General features: G+C 46.2%; 9 non-coding genes across 9 annotated transcripts; all 9 read left to right on the top strand.

The window, feature by feature from the left end:
• Positions 1 to 481: 481 nt before the first annotated feature.
• Positions 482 to 672, top strand: LOC130351008 (U2 spliceosomal RNA). The gene has a single exon (XR_008887785.1). It is a non-coding gene; the product is annotated as a U2 spliceosomal RNA (small nuclear RNA).
• Positions 673 to 2,762: 2,090 nt separating this feature from the next.
• Positions 2,763 to 2,953, top strand: LOC130351007 (U2 spliceosomal RNA). The gene has a single exon (XR_008887784.1). It is a non-coding gene; the product is annotated as a U2 spliceosomal RNA (small nuclear RNA).
• A 2,086-nt stretch (positions 2,954 to 5,039) lies between these two features.
• On the top strand, positions 5,040 to 5,230 carry LOC130351005 (U2 spliceosomal RNA). Its single transcript, XR_008887782.1, has one exon. It is a non-coding gene; the product is annotated as a U2 spliceosomal RNA (small nuclear RNA).
• Positions 5,231 to 7,316: 2,086 nt separating this feature from the next.
• LOC130351004 (U2 spliceosomal RNA) lies at positions 7,317 to 7,507 on the top strand. The gene has a single exon (XR_008887781.1). It is a non-coding gene; the product is annotated as a U2 spliceosomal RNA (small nuclear RNA).
• A 2,083-nt stretch (positions 7,508 to 9,590) lies between these two features.
• LOC130351003 (U2 spliceosomal RNA) lies at positions 9,591 to 9,781 on the top strand. The gene has a single exon (XR_008887780.1). It is a non-coding gene; the product is annotated as a U2 spliceosomal RNA (small nuclear RNA).
• A 2,078-nt stretch (positions 9,782 to 11,859) lies between these two features.
• Positions 11,860 to 12,050, top strand: LOC130351002 (U2 spliceosomal RNA). Its single transcript, XR_008887779.1, has one exon. It is a non-coding gene; the product is annotated as a U2 spliceosomal RNA (small nuclear RNA).
• A 2,092-nt stretch (positions 12,051 to 14,142) lies between these two features.
• LOC130350988 (U2 spliceosomal RNA) lies at positions 14,143 to 14,333 on the top strand. Its single transcript, XR_008887770.1, has one exon. It is a non-coding gene; the product is annotated as a U2 spliceosomal RNA (small nuclear RNA).
• A 2,100-nt stretch (positions 14,334 to 16,433) lies between these two features.
• LOC130351000 (U2 spliceosomal RNA) lies at positions 16,434 to 16,624 on the top strand. Its single transcript, XR_008887778.1, has one exon. It is a non-coding gene; the product is annotated as a U2 spliceosomal RNA (small nuclear RNA).
• A 2,103-nt stretch (positions 16,625 to 18,727) lies between these two features.
• On the top strand, positions 18,728 to 18,918 carry LOC130350999 (U2 spliceosomal RNA). The gene has a single exon (XR_008887777.1). It is a non-coding gene; the product is annotated as a U2 spliceosomal RNA (small nuclear RNA).
• The last annotated feature ends 358 nt before the right edge of the window (positions 18,919 to 19,276 follow it).

The raw sequence follows: 19,276 nt of genomic DNA, 5'->3' as shown, positions 1-19,276 counted from the left end.
TCTGCCTGAGCAGAACCATCACCGCCATAGGTTGTCAAATAACCCGGATTTAACCCACACAGGTAAGTCCAATGGGGTGCAGGCATGTCCTCTATGCTTACAGCTTCCCGTGGGTGTTGGTTTGATACCGTTTGGGGACAGCCAAGGAGGCATCTGCAGGCAACAAAGGTAGGTGTGTGCTTGTGTGTGTGTTTCCTATGCAGATCCTAAGCCCAGTGTCACATGCAAGTAGGAGGAGTAAGAAGGGTTCCTGGCAAATCCGGGTTATGGATTGCATTTAAAAAGGCCCCGTGGGAGTGCAATGGGCCCCTGTCTTGCTGCTTAGCAATAATGGTATGGGTTTAGGTTCTGCTGTGTGTACTGGTGGTTGACTGCCCCCCAGCCCAGAGTGTGCATGGAAAATTGTCTGGCAGCCTCCCTGACAGCAAGCAGTGATAGTGCCCATGAAGGGGACCTTGTTGGGCCCGCCCCTTTCACGGTTATCGCTTCTCGGCCTTTTGGCTAAGATCAAGTGTAGTATCTGTTCTTATCAGTTTAATATCTGATACGTCCCCTATCTGGGGACCATATATTAAATGGATTTTTGAGAACGGGGGCCGATTTCGAAGCTTGCTTCCGTCGCCCTATGCATTGACCCGATATGGCAGTATCTTCGGGTACAGTGCACCACCCCCTTACAGGGTTAAAAAGAAAGATTCCTACTTTCATTGCTACCTGCTTGCTGGCTAGCCAGCTAGCCAGCCCTGTGGGCCTTGCTGCTGCTGCTGCTGCTGCAGCCAAAAAACAAAAGGTGGTGCTGCTGCTGCTTCTGCTGCTTCTGCTTGTGTCTGGCCGCTGTTGGAGCGTCCAGGCACAGGACTTCTGCTGCTGCTGACTAAATGGCCTCCTTAATTGGATCATTTGAGTAGCCAGCACACCTGTGCAGGTAGGGCATGACATGATAGGCAGCTGCCTTGATAGCGGGTGGGTGCTGAATGTTCCTAATTGACAAAATAAGATTAATGCTTATGAAGAAATATAAAATCTCATCCCTTCCCCAATATCGCGCCACACCCCTACCCCTTAATTCCCTGGTTGAACTTGATGGACATATGTCTTTTTTCGACCGTACTAACTATGTAACTATGTAACATAACATGGGGGGGTCTCCTGGCTGTTCACACAGGTGTGTCATTGCTGTACATTGACCATGCATTGCTTCTGTGGTATTGCAAAGGCAAAGACAAATGCTTCCAGCCATCCATTGCACTAATGGATTGGTCATCAGCTGGCTGTCTATGTCCCGCATCAATATAGACCAAAGTACAGAGGGTTAGGCTATGCTATAGTGCACCTACCTGATGCATCAGAAGGTGCGAGGCCCTTGCTAAATTCTGTGCACAGACTTTGAGATCTATGCTTTAGACTGTATCTAAACCTGCTCCAACATGGACTGACATTCTGGCCTACTTTCAGCCGATGCGACTTGTCTGTCGCTGAACAGTCGCTTTTTATGTATTCAGCACCTATGTATAATGTTGTAAAAATGCTCTAGAAGCTAAAGTCGCAGAAATGTCACACATATTTGGCCTGCAACTTTCTGTGCGACAAATTCAGACAGGAAAAATCAGTATAAATCCTTAGAAAATTATCCCCCAGTGTCTCCATCTGCTGGCGGTATTGAATAAGCATTGCTGCACTGATGGGGTATGCATTAGACGAAAAAAAAGAAGAAAAAGAAGAATAATACGCCCAGAAAAGAGGCGAAAAGGAGAAAAATGTAAAAAAATGTGAAAAAAAAGTAAGAGGAAGAGAAGGGAAAAAAAGGTGGAAATGGGTTTAAAAGTGATTTCGGCGGAGAAATATATATATATATATATATATATATATATATATATATATATATATACGCACACACACACACACATATATATAAACGTATTCTCCGTTGAGATATTGCAGCCGCTGCTGTGTCCAGGCCCAGGAGCCTTAGCACTGTGCTGTGATGTCACTCAATACCACTGACATCACTAGGTGTAAACAACATCTCTCCTTTGCTGTGTATGTGACTATGGAGCTGTTTGGTGATGTCGTCTATTATGGCCTTCATAGAAGCAACAGGAGATTGTTGCATCCATCTAGAACCCTCAGAACTACAGTGCTATGATGTCACTCACTTCCACAGGCCTTGCAGAGTGTAAACAACAACAACCCAGCTTTGTTGTGTATGTAACCATAGGGATTGTGATGTCACCTAGAACCTTCACAGCAGCGACAGCTTTATGAGGAGCATCAGCACTGCTCTGCCTGAGCAGAACCATCACCGCCATAGGTTGTCAAATAACCCGGATTTAACCCACACAGGTAAGTCCAATGGGGTGCAGGCATGTCCTCTATGCTTACAGCTTCCCGTGGGTGTTGGTTTGATACCGTTTGGGGACAGCCAAGGAGGCATCTGCAGGCAACAAAGGTAGGTGTGTGCTTGTGTGTGTGTTTCCTATGCAGATCCTAAGCCCAGTGTCACATGCAAGTAGGAGGAGTAAGAAGGGTTCCTGGCAAATCCGGGTTATGGATTGCATTTAAAAAGGCCCCGTGGGAGTGCAATGGGCCCCTGTCTTGCTGCTTAGCAATAATGGTATGGGTTTAGGTTCTGCTGTGTGTACTGGTGGTTGACTGCCCCCCAGCCCAGAGTGTGCATGGAAAATTGTCTGGCAGCCTCCCTGACAGCAAGCAGTGATAGTGCCCATGAAGGGGACCTTGTTGGGCCCGCCCCTTTCACGGTTATCGCTTCTCGGCCTTTTGGCTAAGATCAAGTGTAGTATCTGTTCTTATCAGTTTAATATCTGATACGTCCCCTATCTGGGGACCATATATTAAATGGATTTTTGAGAACGGGGGCCGATTTCGAAGCTTGCTTCCGTCGCCCTATGCATTGACCCGATATGGCAGTATCTTCGGGTACAGTGCACCACCCCCTTACAGGGTTAAAAAGAAAGATTCCTACTTTCATTGCTACCTGCTTGCTGGCTAGCCAGCTAGCCAGCCCTGTGGGCCTTGCTGCTGCTGCTGCTGCTGCAGCCAAAAAACAAAAGGTGGTGCTGCTGCTGCTTCTGCTGCTTCTGCTTGTGTCTGGCCGCTGTTGGAGCGTCCAGGCACAGGACTTCTGCTGCTGCTGACTAAATGGCCTCCTTAATTGGATCATTTGAGTAGCCAGCACACCTGTGCAGGTAGGGCATGACATGATAGGCAGCTGCCTTGATAGCGGGTGGGTGCTGAATGTTCCTAATTGACAAAATAAGATTAATGCTTATGAAGAAATATAAAATCTCATCCCTTCCCCAATATCGCGCCACACCCCTACCCCTTAATTCCCTGGTTGAACTTGATGGACATATGTCTTTTTTCGACCGTACTAACTATGTAACTATGTAACATAACATGGGGGGGTCTCCTGGCTGTTCACACAGGTGTGTCATTGCTGTACATTGACCATGCATTGCTTCTGTGGTATTGCAAAGGCAAAGACAAATGCTTCCAGCCATCCATTGCACTAATGGATTGGTCATCAGCTGGCTGTCTATGTCCCGCATCAATATAGACCAAAGTACAGAGGGTTAGGCTATGCTATAGTGCACCTACCTGATGCATCAGAAGGTGCGAGGCCCTTGCTAAATTCTGTGCACAGACTTTGAGATCTATGCTTTAGACTGTATCTAAACCTGCTCCAACATGGACTGACATTCTGGCCTACTTTCAGCCGATGCGACTTGTCTGTCGCTGAACAGTCGCTTTTTATGTATTCAGCACCTATGTATAATGTTGTAAAAATGCTCTAGAAGCTAAAGTCGCAGAAATGTCACACATATTTGGCCTGCAACTTTCTGTGCGACAAATTCAGACAGGAAAAATCAGTATAAATCCTTAGAAAATTATCCCCCAGTGTCTCCATCTGCTGGCGGTATTGAATAAGCATTGCTGCACTGATGGGGTATGCATTAGACGAAAAAAAAGAAGAAAAAGAAGAATAATACGCCCAGAAAAGAGGCGAAAAGGAGAAAAACGTAAAAAAACGTGAAAAAAAAGTAAGAGGAAGAGAAGGGAAAAAAAGGTGGAAATGGGTTTAAAAGTGATTTCGGCGGAGAAATATATATATATATATATATATATATATATATATATATATATATACGCGCACACACACACATATATATAAACGTATTCTCCGTTGAGATATTGCAGCCGCTGCTGTGTCCAGGCCCAGGAGCCTTAGCACTGTGCTGTGATGTCACTCAATACCACTGACATCACTAGGTGTAAACAACATCTCTCCTTTGCTGTGTATGTGACTATGGAGCTGTTTGGTGATGTCGTCTATTATGGCCTTCATAGAAGCAACAGGAGATTGTTGCATCCATCTAGAACCCTCAGAACTACAGTGCTATGATGTCACTCACTTCCACAGGCCTTGCAGAGTGTAAACAACAACAACCCAGCTTTGTTGTGTATGTAACCATAGGGATTGTGATGTCACCTAGAACCTTCACAGCAGCGACAGCTTTATGAGGAGCATCAGCACTGCTCTGCCTGAGCAGAACCATCACCGCCATAGGTTGTCAAATAACCCGGATTTAACCCACACAGGTAAGTCCAATGGGGTGCAGGCATGTCCTCTATGCTTACAGCTTCCCGTGGGTGTTGGTTTGATACCGTTTGGGGACAGCCAAGGAGGCATCTGCAGGCAACAAAGGTAGGTGTGTGCTTGTGTGTGTGTTTCCTATGCAGATCCTAAGCCCAGTGTCACATGCAAGTAGGAGGAGTAAGAAGGGTTCCTGGCAAATCCGGGTTATGGATTGCATTTAAAAAGGCCCCGTGGGAGTGCAATGGGCCCCTGTCTTGCTGCTTAGCAATAATGGTATGGGTTTAGGTTCTGCTGTGTGTACTGGTGGTTGACTGCCCCCCAGCCCAGAGTGTGCATGGAAAATTGTCTGGCAGCCTCCCTGACAGCAAGCAGTGATAGTGCCCATGAAGGGGACCTTGTTGGGCCCGCCCCTTTCACGGTTATCGCTTCTCGGCCTTTTGGCTAAGATCAAGTGTAGTATCTGTTCTTATCAGTTTAATATCTGATACGTCCCCTATCTGGGGACCATATATTAAATGGATTTTTGAGAACGGGGGCCGATTTCGAAGCTTGCTTCCGTCGCCCTATGCATTGACCCGATATGGCAGTATCTTCGGGTACAGTGCACCACCCCCTTACAGGGTTAAAAAGAAAGATTCCTACTTTCATTGCTACCTGCTTGCTGGCTAGCCAGCTAGCCAGCCCTGTGGGCCTTGCTGCTGCTGCTGCTGCTGCAGCCAAAAAACAAAAGGTGGTGCTGCTGCTGCTTCTGCTGCTTCTGCTTGTGTCTGGCCGCTGTTGGAGCGTCCAGGCACAGGACTTCTGCTGCTGCTGACTAAATGGCCTCCTTAATTGGATCATTTGAGTAGCCAGCACACCTGTGCAGGTAGGGCATGACATGATAGGCAGCTGCCTTGATAGCGGGTGGGTGCTGAATGTTCCTAATTGACAAAATAAGATTAATGCTTATGAAGAAATATAAAATCTCATCCCTTCCCCAATATCGCGCCACACCCCTACCCCTTAATTCCCTGGTTGAACTTGATGGACATATGTCTTTTTTCGACCGTACTAACTATGTAACTATGTAACATAACATGGGGGGGTCTCCTGGCTGTTCACACAGGTGTGTCATTGCTGTACATTGACCATGCATTGCTTCTGTGGTATTGCAAAGGCAAAGACAAATGCTTCCAGCCATCCATTGCACTAATGGATTGGTCATCAGCTGGCTGTCTATGTCCCGCATCAATATAGACCAAAGTACAGAGGGTTAGGCTATGCTATTGTGCACCTACCTGATGCATCAGAAGGTGCGAGGCCCTTGCTAAATTCTGTGCACAGACTTTGAGATCTATGCTTTAGACTGTATCTAAACCTGCTCCAACATGGACTGACATTCTGGCCTACTTTCAGCCGATGCGACTTGTCTGTCGCTGAACAGTCGCTTTTTATGTATTCAGCACCTATGTATAATGTTGTAAAAATGCTCTAGAAGCTAAAGTCGCAGAAATGTCACACATATTTGGCCTGCAACTTTCTGTGCGACAAATTCAGACAGGAAAAATCAGTATAAATCCTTAGAAAATTATCCCCCAGTGTCTCCATCTGCTGGCGGTATTGAATAAGCATTGCTGCACTGATGGGGTATGCATTAGACGAAAAAAAAGAAGAAAAAGAAGAATAATACGCCCAGAAAAGAGGCGAAAAGGAGAAAAACGTAAAAAAACGTGAAAAAAAAGTAAGAGGAAGAGAAGGGAAAAAAAGGTGGAAATGGGTTTAAAAGTGATTTCGGCGGAGAAATATATATATATATATATATATATATATATATATATATATATATACGCGCACACACACACATATATATAAACGTATTCTCCGTTGAGATATTGCAGCCGCTGCTGTGTCCAGGCCCAGGAGCCTTAGCACTGTGCTGTGATGTCACTCAATACCACTGACATCACTAGGTGTAAACAACATCTCTCCTTTGCTGTGTATGTGACTATGGAGCTGTTTGGTGATGTCGTCTATTATGGCCTTCATAGAAGCAACAGGAGATTGTTGCATCCATCTAGAACCCTCAGAACTACAGTGCTATGATGTCACTCACTTCCACAGGCCTTGCAGAGTGTAAACAACAACAACCCAGCTTTGTTGTGTATGTAACCATAGGGATTGTGATGTCACCTAGAACCTTCACAGCAGCGACAGCTTTATGAGGAGCATCAGCACTGCTCTGCCTGAGCAGAACCATCACCGCCATAGGTTGTCAAATAACCCGGATTTAACCCACACAGGTAAGTCCAATGGGGTGCAGGCATGTCCTCTATGCTTACAGCTTCCCGTGGGTGTTGGTTTGATACCGTTTGGGGACAGCCAAGGAGGCATCTGCAGGCAACAAAGGTAGGTGTGTGCTTGTGTGTGTGTTTCCTATGCAGATCCTAAGCCCAGTGTCACATGCAAGTAGGAGGAGTAAGAAGGGTTCCTGGCAAATCCGGGTTATGGATTGCATTTAAAAAGGCCCCGTGGGAGTGCAATGGGCCCCTGTCTTGCTGCTTAGCAATAATGGTATGGGTTTAGGTTCTGCTGTGTGTACTGGTGGTTGACTGCCCCCCAGCCCAGAGTGTGCATGGAAAATTGTCTGGCAGCCTCCCTGACAGCAAGCAGTGATAGTGCCCATGAAGGGGACCTTGTTGGGCCCGCCCCTTTCACGGTTATCGCTTCTCGGCCTTTTGGCTAAGATCAAGTGTAGTATCTGTTCTTATCAGTTTAATATCTGATACGTCCCCTATCTGGGGACCATATATTAAATGGATTTTTGAGAACGGGGGCCGATTTCGAAGCTTGCTTCCGTCGCCCTATGCATTGACCCGATATGGCAGTATCTTCGGGTACAGTGCACCACCCCCTTACAGGGTTAAAAAGAAAGATTCCTACTTTCATTGCTACCTGCTTGCTGGCTAGCCAGCTAGCCAGCCCTGTGGGCCTTGCTGCTGCTGCTGCTGCTGCAGCCAAAAAACAAAAGGTGGTGCTGCTGCTGCTTCTGCTGCTTCTGCTTGTGTCTGGCCGCTGTTGGAGCGTCCAGGCACAGGACTTCTGCTGCTGCTGACTAAATGGCCTCCTTAATTGGATCATTTGAGTAGCCAGCACACCTGTGCAGGTAGGGCATGACATGATAGGCAGCTGCCTTGATAGCGGGTGGGTGCTGAATGTTCCTAATTGACAAAATAAGATTAATGCTTATGAAGAAATATAAAATCTCATCCCTTCCCCAATATCGCGCCACACCCCTACCCCTTAATTCCCTGGTTGAACTTGATGGACATATGTCTTTTTTCGACCGTACTAACTATGTAACTATGTAACATAACATGGGGGGGTCTCCTGGCTGTTCACACAGGTGTGTCATTGCTGTACATTGACCATGCATTGCTTCTGTGGTATTGCAAAGGCAAAGACAAATGCTTCCAGCCATCCATTGCACTAATGGATTGGTCATCAGCTGGCTGTCTATGTCCCGCATCAATATAGACCAAAGTACAGAGGGTTAGGCTATGCTATTGTGCACCTACCTGATGCATCAGAAGGTGCGAGGCCCTTGCTAAATTCTGTGCACAGACTTTGAGATCTATGCTTTAGACTGTATCTAAACCTGCTCCAACATGGACTGACATTCTGGCCTACTTTCAGCCGATGCGACTTGTCTGTCGCTGAACAGTCGCTTTTTATGTATTCAGCACCTATGTATAATGTTGTAAAAATGCTCTAGAAGCTAAAGTCGCAGAAATGTCACACATATTTGGCCTGCAACTTTCTGTGCGACAAATTCAGACAGGAAAAATCAGTATAAATCCTTAGAAAATTATCCCCCAGTGTTTCCATCTGCTGGCGGTATTGAATAAGCATTGCTGCACTGATGGGGTATGCATTAGACGAAAAAAAAGAAGAAAAAGAAGAATAATACGCCCAGAAAAGAGGCGAAAAGGAGAAAAACGTAAAAAAACGTGAAAAAAAAGTAAGAGGAAGAGAAGGGAAAAAAAGGTGGAAATGGGTTTAAAAGTGATTTCGGCGGAGAATATATATATATATATATATATATATATATATATATATATATACGCGCACACACACACATATATATAAACGTATTCTCCGTTGAGATATTGCAGCCGCTGCTGTGTCCAGGCCCAGGAGCCTTAGCACTGTGCTGTGATGTCACTCAATACCACTGACATCACTAGGTGTAAACAACATCTCTCCTTTGCTGTGTATGTGACTATGGAGCTGTTTGGTGATGTCGTCTATTATGGCCTTCATAGAAGCAACAGGAGATTGTTGCATCCATCTAGAACCCTCAGAACTACAGTGCTATGATGTCACTCACTTCCACAGGCCTTGCAGAGTGTAAACAACAACAACCCAGCTTTGTTGTGTATGTAACCATAGGGATTGTGATGTCACCTAGAACCTTCACAGCAGCGACAGCTTTATGAGGAGCATCAGCACTGCTCTGCCTGAGCAGAACCATCACCGCCATAGGTTGTCAAATAACCCGGATTTAACCCACACAGGTAAGTCCAATGGGGTGCAGGCATGTCCTCTATGCTTACAGCTTCCCGTGGGTGTTGGTTTGATACCGTTTGGGGACAGCCAAGGAGGCATCTGCAGGCAACAAAGGTAGGTGTGTGCTTGTGTGTGTGTTTCCTATGCAGATCCTAAGCCCAGTGTCACATGCAAGTAGGAGGAGTAAGAAGGGTTCCTGGCAAATCCGGGTTATGGATTGCATTTAAAAAGGCCCCGTGGGAGTGCAATGGGCCCCTGTCTTGCTGCTTAGCAATAATGGTATGGGTTTAGGTTCTGCTGTGTGTACTGGTGGTTGACTGCCCCCCAGCCCAGAGTGTGCATGGAAAATTGTCTGGCAGCCTCCCTGACAGCAAGCAGTGATAGTGCCCATGAAGGGGACCTTGTTGGGCCCGCCCCTTTCACGGTTATCGCTTCTCGGCCTTTTGGCTAAGATCAAGTGTAGTATCTGTTCTTATCAGTTTAATATCTGATACGTCCCCTATCTGGGGACCATATATTAAATGGATTTTTGAGAACGGGGGCCGATTTCGAAGCTTGCTTCCGTCGCCCTATGCATTGACCCGATATGGCAGTATCTTCGGGTACAGTGCACCACCCCCTTACAGGGTTAAAAAGAAAGATTCCTACTTTCATTGCTACCTGCTTGCTGGCTAGCCAGCTAGCCAGCCCTGTGGGCCTTGCTGCTGCTGCTGCAGCCAAAAAACAAAAGGTGGTGCTGCTGCTGCTTCTGCTGCTTCTGCTTGTGTCTGGCCGCTGTTGGAGCGTCCAGGCACAGGACTTCTGCTGCTGCTGACTAAATGGCCTCCTTAATTGGATCATTTGAGTAGCCAGCACACCTGTGCAGGTAGGGCATGACATGATAGGCAGCTGCCTTGATAGCGGGTGGGTGCTGAATGTTCCTAATTGACAAAATAAGATTAATGCTTATGAAGAAATATAAAATCTCATCCCTTCCCCAATATCGCGCCACACCCCTACCCCTTAATTCCCTGGTTGAACTTGATGGACATATGTCTTTTTTCGACCGTACTAACTATGTAACTATGTAACATAACATGGGGGGGTCTCCTGGCTGTTCACACAGGTGTGTCATTGCTGTACATTGACCATGCATTGCTTCTGTGGTATTGCAAAGGCAAAGACAAATGCTTCCAGCCATCCATTGCACTAATGGATTGGTCATCAGCTGGCTGTCTATGTCCCGCATCAATATAGACCAAAGTACAGAGGGTTAGGCTATGCTATAGTGCACCTACCTGATGCATCAGAAGGTGCGAGGCCCTTGCTAAATTCTGTGCACAGACTTTGAGATCTATGCTTTAGACTGTATCTAAACCTGCTCCAACATGGACTGACATTCTGGCCTACTTTCAGCCGATGCGACTTGTCTGTCGCTGAACAGTCGCTTTTTATGTATTCAGCACCTATGTATAATGTTGTAAAAATGCTCTAGAAGCTAAAGTCGCAGAAATGTCTCACATATTTGGCCTGCAACTTTCTGTGCGACAAATTCAGACAGGAAAAATCAGTATAAATCCTTAGAAAATTATCCCCCAGTGTCTCCATCTGCTGGCGGTATTGAATAAGCATTGCTGCACTGATGGGGTATGCATTAGACGAAAAAAAAGAAGAAAAAGAAGAATAATACGCCCAGAAAAGAGGCGAAAAGGAGAAAAACGTAAAAAAACGTGAAAAAAAAGTAAGAGGAAGAGAAGGGAAAAAAAGGTGGAAATGGGTTTAAAAGTGATTTCGGCGGAGAAATATATATATATATATATATATATATATATATATATATATATACGCGCACACACACACATATATATAAACGTATTCTCCGTTGAGATATTGCAGCCGCTGCTGTGTCCAGGCCCAGGAGCCTTAGCACTGTGCTGTGATGTCACTCAATACCACTGACATCACTAGGTGTAAACAACATCTCTCCTTTGCTGTGTATGTGACTATGGAGCTGTTTGGTGATGTCGTCTATTATGGCCTTCATAGAAGCAACAGGAGATTGTTGCATCCATCTAGAACCCTCAGAACTACAGTGCTATGATGTCACTCACTTCCACAGGCCTTGCAGAGTGTAAACAACAACAACCCAGCTTTGTTGTGTATGTAACCATAGGGATTGTGATGTCACCTAGAACCTTCACAGCAGCGACAGCTTTATGAGGAGCATCAGCACTGCTCTGCCTGAGCAGAACCATCACCGCCATAGGTTGTCAAATAACCCGGATTTAACCCACACAGGTAAGTCCAATGGGGTGCAGGCATGTCCTCTATGCTTACAGCTTCCCGTGGGTGTTGGTTTGATACCGTTTGGGGACAGCCAAGGAGGCATCTGCAGGCAACAAAGGTAGGTGTGTGCTTGTGTGTGTGTTTCCTATGCAGATCCTAAGCCCAGTGTCACATGCAAGTAGGAGGAGTAAGAAGGGTTCCTGGCAAATCCGGGTTATGGATTGCATTTAAAAAGGCCCCGTGGGAGTGCAATGGGCCCCTGTCTTGCTGCTTAGCAATAATGGTATGGGTTTAGGTTCTGCTGTGTGTACTGGTGGTTGACTGCCCCCCAGCCCAGAGTGTGCATGGAAAATTGTCTGGCAGCCTCCCTGACAGCAAGCAGTGATAGTGCCCATGAAGGGGACCTTGTTGGGCCCGCCCCTTTCACGGTTATCGCTTCTCGGCCTTTTGGCTAAGATCAAGTGTAGTATCTGTTCTTATCAGTTTAATATCTGATACGTCCCCTATCTGGGGACCATATATTAAATGGATTTTTGAGAACGGGGGCCGATTTCGAAGCTTGCTTCCGTCGCCCTATGCATTGACCCGATATGGCAGTATCTTCGGGTACAGTGCACCACCCCCTTACAGGGTTAAAAAGAAAGATTCCTACTTTCATTGCTACCTGCTTGCTGGCTAGCCAGCTAGCCAGCCCTGTGGGCCTTGCTGCTGCTGCTGCTGCTGCAGCCAAAAAACAAAAGGTGGTGCTGCTGCTGCTTCTGCTGCTTCTGCTTGTGTCTGGCCGCTGTTGGAGCGTCCAGGCACAGGACTTCTGCTGCTGCTGACTAAATGGCCTCCTTAATTGGATCATTTGAGTAGCCAGCACACCTGTGCAGGTAGGGCATGACATGATAGGCAGCTGCCTTGATAGCGGGTGGGTGCTGAATGTTCCTAATTGACAAAATAAGATTAATGCTTATGAAGAAATATAAAATCTCATCCCTTCCCCAATATCGCGCCACACCCCTACCCCTTAATTCCCTGGTTGAACTTGATGGACATATGTCTTTTTTCGACCGTACTAACTATGTAACTATGTAACATAACATGGGGGGGTCTCCTGGCTGTTCACACAGGTGTGTCATTGCTGTACATTGACCATGCATTGCTTCTGTGGTATTGCAAAGGCAAAGACAAATGCTTCCAGCCATCCATTGCACTAATGGATTGGTCATCAGCTGGCTGTCTATGTCCCGCATCAATATAGACCAAAGTACAGAGGGTTAGGCTATGCTATAGTGCACCTACCTGATGCATCAGAAGGTGCGAGGCCCTTGCTAAATTCTGTGCACAGACTTTGAGATCTATGCTTTAGACTGTATCTAAACCTGCTCCAACATGGACTGACATTCTGGCCTACTTTCAGCCGATGCGACTTGTCTGTCGCTGAACAGTCGCTTTTTATGTATTCAGCACCTATGTATAATGTTGTAAAAATGCTCTAGAAGCTAAAGTCGCAGAAATGTCACACATATTTGGCCTGCAACTTTCTGTGCGACAAATTCAGACAGGAAAAATCAGTATAAATCCTTAGAAAATTATCCCCCAGTGTCTCCATCTGCTGGCGGTATTGAATAAGCATTGCTGCACTGATGGGGTATGCATTAGACGAAAAAAAAGAAGAAAAAGAAGAATAATACGCCCAGAAAAGAGGCGAAAAGGAGAAAAACGTAAAAAAACGTGAAAAAAAAGTAAGAGGAAGAGAAGGGAAAAAAAGGTGGAAATGGGTTTAAAAGTGATTTCGGCGGAGAAATATATATATATATATATATATATATATATATATATATATATATATATATACGCGCACACACACACATATATATAAACGTATTCTCCGTTGAGATATTGCAGCCGCTGCTGTGTCCAGGCCCAGGAGCCTTAGCACTGTGCTGTGATGTCACTCAATACCACTGACATCACTAGGTGTAAACAACATCTCTCCTTTGCTGTGTATGTGACTATGGAGCTGTTTGGTGATGTCGTCTATTATGGCCTTCATAGAAGCAACAGGAGATTGTTGCATCCATCTAGAACCCTCAGAACTACAGTGCTATGATGTCACTCACTTCCACAGGCCTTGCAGAGTGTAAACAACAACAACCCAGCTTTGTTGTGTATGTAACCATAGGGATTGTGATGTCACCTAGAACCTTCACAGCAGCGACAGCTTTATGAGGAGCATCAGCACTGCTCTGCCTGAGCAGAACCATCACCGCCATAGGTTGTCAAATAACCCGGATTTAACCCACACAGGTAAGTCCAATGGGGTGCAGGCATGTCCTCTATGCTTACAGCTTCCCGTGGGTGTTGGTTTGATACCGTTTGGGGACAGCCAAGGAGGCATCTGCAGGCAACAAAGGTAGGTGTGTGCTTGTGTGTGTGTTTCCTATGCAGATCCTAAGCCCAGTGTCACATGCAAGTAGGAGGAGTAAGAAGGGTTCCTGGCAAATCCGGGTTATGGATTGCATTTAAAAAGGCCCCGTGGGAGTGCAATGGGCCCCTGTCTTGCTGCTTAGCAATAATGGTATGGGTTTAGGTTCTGCTGTGTGTACTGGTGGTTGACTGCCCCCCAGCCCAGAGTGTGCATGGAAAATTGTCTGGCAGCCTCCCTGACAGCAAGCAGTGATAGTGCCCATGAAGGGGACCTTGTTGGGCCCGCCCCTTTCACGGTTATCGCTTCTCGGCCTTTTGGCTAAGATCAAGTGTAGTATCTGTTCTTATCAGTTGAATATCTGATACGTCCCCTATCTGGGGACCATATATTAAATGGATTTTTGAGAACGGGGGCCGATTTCGAAGCTTGCTTCCGTCGCCCTATGCATTGACCCGATATGGCAGTATCTTCGGGTACAGTGCACCACCCCCTTACAGGGTTAAAAAGAAAGATTCCTACTTTCATTGCTACCTGCTTGCTGGCTAGCCAGCTAGCCAGCCCTGTGGGCCTTGCTGCTACTGCTGCTGCTGCAGCCAAAAAACAAAAGGTGGTGCTGCTGCTGCTTCTGCTGCTTCTGCTTGTGTCTGGCCGCTGTTGGAGCGTCCAGGCACAGGACTTCTGCTGCTGCTGACTAAATGGCCTCCTTAATTGGATCATTTGAGTAGCCAGCACACCTGTGCAGGTAGGGCATGACATGATAGGCAGCTGCCTTGATAGCGGGTGGGTGCTGAATGTTCCTAATTGACAAAATAAGATTAATGCTTATGAAGAAATATAAAATCTCATCCCTTCCCCAATATCGCGCCACACCCCTACCCCTTAATTCCCTGGTTGAACTTGATGGACATATGTCTTTTTTCGACCGTACTAACTATGTAACTATGTAACATAACATGGGGGGGTCTCCTGGCTGTTCACACAGGTGTGTCATTGCTGTACATTGACCATGCATTGCTTCTGTGGTATTGCAAAGGCAAAGACAAATGCTTCCAGCCATCCATTGCACTAATGGATTGGTCATCAGCTGGCTGTCTATGTCCCGCATCAATATAGACCAAAGTACAGAGGGTTAGGCTATGCTATAGTGCACCTACCTGATGCATCAGAAGGTGCGAGGCCCTTGCTAAATTCTGTGCACAGACTTTGAGATCTATGCTTTAGACTGTATCTAAACCTGCTCCAACATGGACTGACATTCTGGCCTACTTTCAGCCGATGCGACTTGTCTGTCGCTGAACAGTCGCTTTTTATGTATTCAGCACCTATGTATAATGTTGTAAAAATGCTCTAGAAGCTAAAGTCGCAGAAATGTCACACATATTTGGCCTGCAACTTTCTGTGCGACAAATTCAGACAGGAAAAATCAGTATAAATCCTTAGAAAATTATCCCCCAGTGTCTCCATCTGCTGGCGGTATTGAATAAGCATTGCTGCACTGATGGGGTATGCATTAGACGAAAAAAAAGAAGAAAAAGAAGAATAATACGCCCAGAAAAGAGGCGAAAAGGAGAAAAACGTAAAAAAACGTGAAAAAAAAGTAAGAGGAAGAGAAGGGAAAAAAAGGTGGAAATGGGTTTAAAAGTGATTTCGGCGGAGAAATATATATATATATATATATATATATATATATATATATATATATATATATATATATATACGCGCACACACACACATATATATAAACGTATTCTCCGTTGAGATATTGCAGCCGCTGCTGTGTCCAGGCCCAGGAGCCTTAGCACTGTGCTGTGATGTCACTCAATACCACTGACATCACTAGGTGTAAACAACATCTCTCCTTTGCTGTGTATGTGACTATGGAGCTGTTTGGTGATGTCGTCTATTATGGCCTTCATAGAAGCAACAGGAGATTGTTGCATCCATCTAGAACCCTCAGAACTACAGTGCTATGATGTCACTCACTTCCACAGGCCTTGCAGAGTGTAAACAACAACAACCCAGCTTTGTTGTGTATGTAACCATAGGGATTGTGATGTCACCTAGAACCTTCACAGCAGCGACAGCTTTATGAGGAGCATCAGCACTGCTCTGCCTGAGCAGAACCATCACCGCCATAGGTTGTCAAATAACCCGGATTTAACCCACACAGGTAAGTCCAATGGGGTGCAGGCATGTCCTCTATGCTTACAGCTTCCCGTGGGTGTTGGTTTGATACCGTTTGGGGACAGCCAAGAAGGCATCTGCAGGCAACAAAGGTAGGTGTGTGCTTGTGTGTGTGTTTCCTATGCAGATCCTAAGCCCAGTGTCACATGCAAGTAGGAGGAGTAAGAAGGGTTCCTGGCAAATCCGGGTTATGGATTGCATTTAAAAAGGCCCCGTGGGAGTGCAATGGGCCCCTGTCTTGCTGCTTAGCAATAATGGTATGGGTTTAGGTTCTGCTGTGTGTACTGGTGGTTGACTGCCCCCCAGCCCAGAGTGTGCATGGAAAATTGTCTGGCAGCCTCCCTGACAGCAAGCAGTGATAGTGCCCATGAAGGGGACCTTGTTGGGCCCGCCCCTTTCACGGTTATCGCTTCTCGGCCTTTTGGCTAAGATCAAGTGTAGTATCTGTTCTTATCAGTTTAATATCTGATACGTCCCCTATCTGGGGACCATATATTAAATGGATTTTTGAGAACGGGGGCCGATTTCGAAGCTTGCTTCCGTCGCCCTATGCATTGACCCGATATGGCAGTATCTTCGGGTACAGTGCACCACCCCCTTACAGGGTTAAAAAGAAAGATTCCTACTTTCATTGCTACCTGCTTGCTGGCTAGCCAGCTAGCCAGCCCTGTGGGCCTTGCTGCTGCTGCTGCTGCTGCAGCCAAAAAACAAAAGGTGGTGCTGCTGCTGCTTCTGCTGCTTCTGCTGCTTCTGCTTGTGTCTGGCCGCTGTTGGAGCGTCCAGGCACAGGACTTCTGCTGCTGCTGACTAAATGGCCTCCTTAATTGGATCATTTGAGTAGCCAGCACACCTGTGCAGGTAGGGCATGACATGATAGGCAGCTGCCTTGATAGCGGGTGGGTGCTGAATGTTCCTAATTGACAAAATAAGATTAATGCTTATGAAGAAATATAAAATCTCATCCCTTCCCCAATATCGCGCCACACCCCTACCCCTTAATTCCCTGGTTGAACTTGATGGACATATGTCTTTTTTCGACCGTACTAACTATGTAACTATGTAACATAACATGGGGGGGGGGGTCTCCTGGCTGTTCACACAGGTGTGTCATTGCTGTACATTGACCATGCATTGCTTCTGTGGTATTGCAAAGGCAAAGACAAATGCTTCCAGCCATCCATTGCACTAATGGATTGGTCATCAGCTGGCTGTCTATGTCCCGCATCAATATAGACCAAAGTACAGAGGGTTAGGCTATGCTATTGTGCACCTACCTGATGCATCAGAAGGTGCGAGGCCCTTGCTAAATTCTGTGCACAGACTTTGAGATCTATGCTTTAGACTGTATCTAAACCTGCTCCAACATGGACTGACATTCTGGCCTACTTTCAGCCGATGCGACTTGTCTGTCGCTGAACAGTCGCTTTTTATGTATTCAGCACCTATGTATAATGTTGTAAAAATGCTCTAGAAGCTAAAGTCGCAGAAATGTCACACATATTTGGCCTGCAACTTTCTGTGCGACAAATTCAGACAGGAAAAATCAGTATAAATCCTTAGAAAATTATCCCCCAGTGTCTCCATCTGCTGGCGGTATTGAATAAGCATTGCTGCACTGATGGGGTATGCATTAGACGAAAAAAAAGAAGAAAAAGAAGAATAATACGCCCAGAAAAGAGGCGAAAAGGAGAAAAACGTAAAAAAACGTGAAAAAAAAGTAAGAGGAAGAGAAGGGAAAAAAAGGTGGAAATGGGTTTAAAAGTGATTTCGGCGGAGAAATATATATATATATATATATATATATATATATATATATATATATATATACGCGCACACACACACATATATATAAACGTATTCTCCGTTGAGATATTGCAGCCGCTGCTGTGTCCAGGCCCAGGAGCCTTAGCACTGTGCTGTGATGTCACTCAATACCACTGACATCACTAGGTGTAAACAACATCTCTCCTTTGCTGTGTATGTGACTATGGAGCTGTTTGGTGATGTCGTCTATTACGGCCTTCATAGAAGCAACAGGAGATTGTTGCATCCATCTAGAACCCTCAGAACTACAGTGCTATGATGTCACTCACTTCCACAGGCCTTGCAGAGTGTAAACAACAACAACCCAGCTTTGTTGTGTATGTAACCATAGGGATTGTGATGTCACCTAGAACCTTCACAGCAGCGACAGCTTTATGAGGAGCATCAGCACTGCTCTGCCTGAGCAGAACCATCACCGCCATAGGTTGTCAAATAACCCGGATTTAACCCACACAGGTAAGTCCAATGGGGTGCAGGCATGTCCTCTATGCTTACAGCTTCCCGTGGGTGTTGGTTTGATACCGTTTGGGGACAGCCAAGGAGGCATCTGCAGGCAACAAAGGTAGGTGTGTGCTTGTGTGTGTGTTTCCTATGCAGATCCTAAGCCCAGTGTCACATGCAAGTAGGAGGAGTAAGAAGGGTTCCTGGCAAATCCGGGTTATGGATTGCATTTAAAAAGGCCCCGTGGGAGTGCAATGGGCCCCTGTCTTGCTGCTTAGCAATAATGGTATGGGTTTAGGTTCTGCTGTGTGTACTGGTGGTTGACTGCCCCCCAGCCCAGAGTGTGCATGGAAAATTGTCTGGCAGCCTCCCTGACAGCAAGCAGTGATAGTGCCCATGAAGGGGACCTTGTTGGGCCCGCCCCTTTCACGGTTATCGCTTCTCGGCCTTTTGGCTAAGATCAAGTGTAGTATCTGTTCTTATCAGTTTAATATCTGATACGTCCCCTATCTGGGGACCATATATTAAATGGATTTTTGAGAACGGGGGCCGATTTCGAAGCTTGCTTCCGTCGCCCTATGCATTGACCCGATATGGCAGTATCTTCGGGTACAGTGCACCACCCCCTTACAGGGTTAAAAAGAAAGATTCCTACTTTCATTGCTACCTGCTTGCTGGCTAGCCAGCTAGCCAGCCCTGTGGGCCTTGCTGCTGCTGCTGCTGCAGCCAAAAAACAAAAGGTGGTGCTGCTGCTGCTTCTGCTGCTTCTGCTTGTGTCTGGCCGCTGTTGGAGCGTCCAGGCACAGGACTTCTGCTGCTGCTGACTAAATGGCCTCCTTAATTGGATCATTTGAGTAGCCAGCACACCTGTGCAGGTAGGGCATGACATGATAGGCAGCTGCCTTGATAGCGGGTGGGTGCTGAATGTTCCTAATTGACAAAATAAGATTAATGCTTATGAAGAAATATAAAATCTCATCCCT

This window comes from Hyla sarda, unplaced genomic scaffold (assembly GCF_029499605.1).
Source record: "Hyla sarda isolate aHylSar1 unplaced genomic scaffold, aHylSar1.hap1 scaffold_960, whole genome shotgun sequence".
Lineage (NCBI taxonomy): Eukaryota > Metazoa > Chordata > Amphibia > Anura > Hylidae > Hyla > Hyla sarda.
The sequence above is the reverse complement of the archived record's forward strand: the minus strand, read 5'-3'. Positions and strand labels throughout refer to the sequence as shown.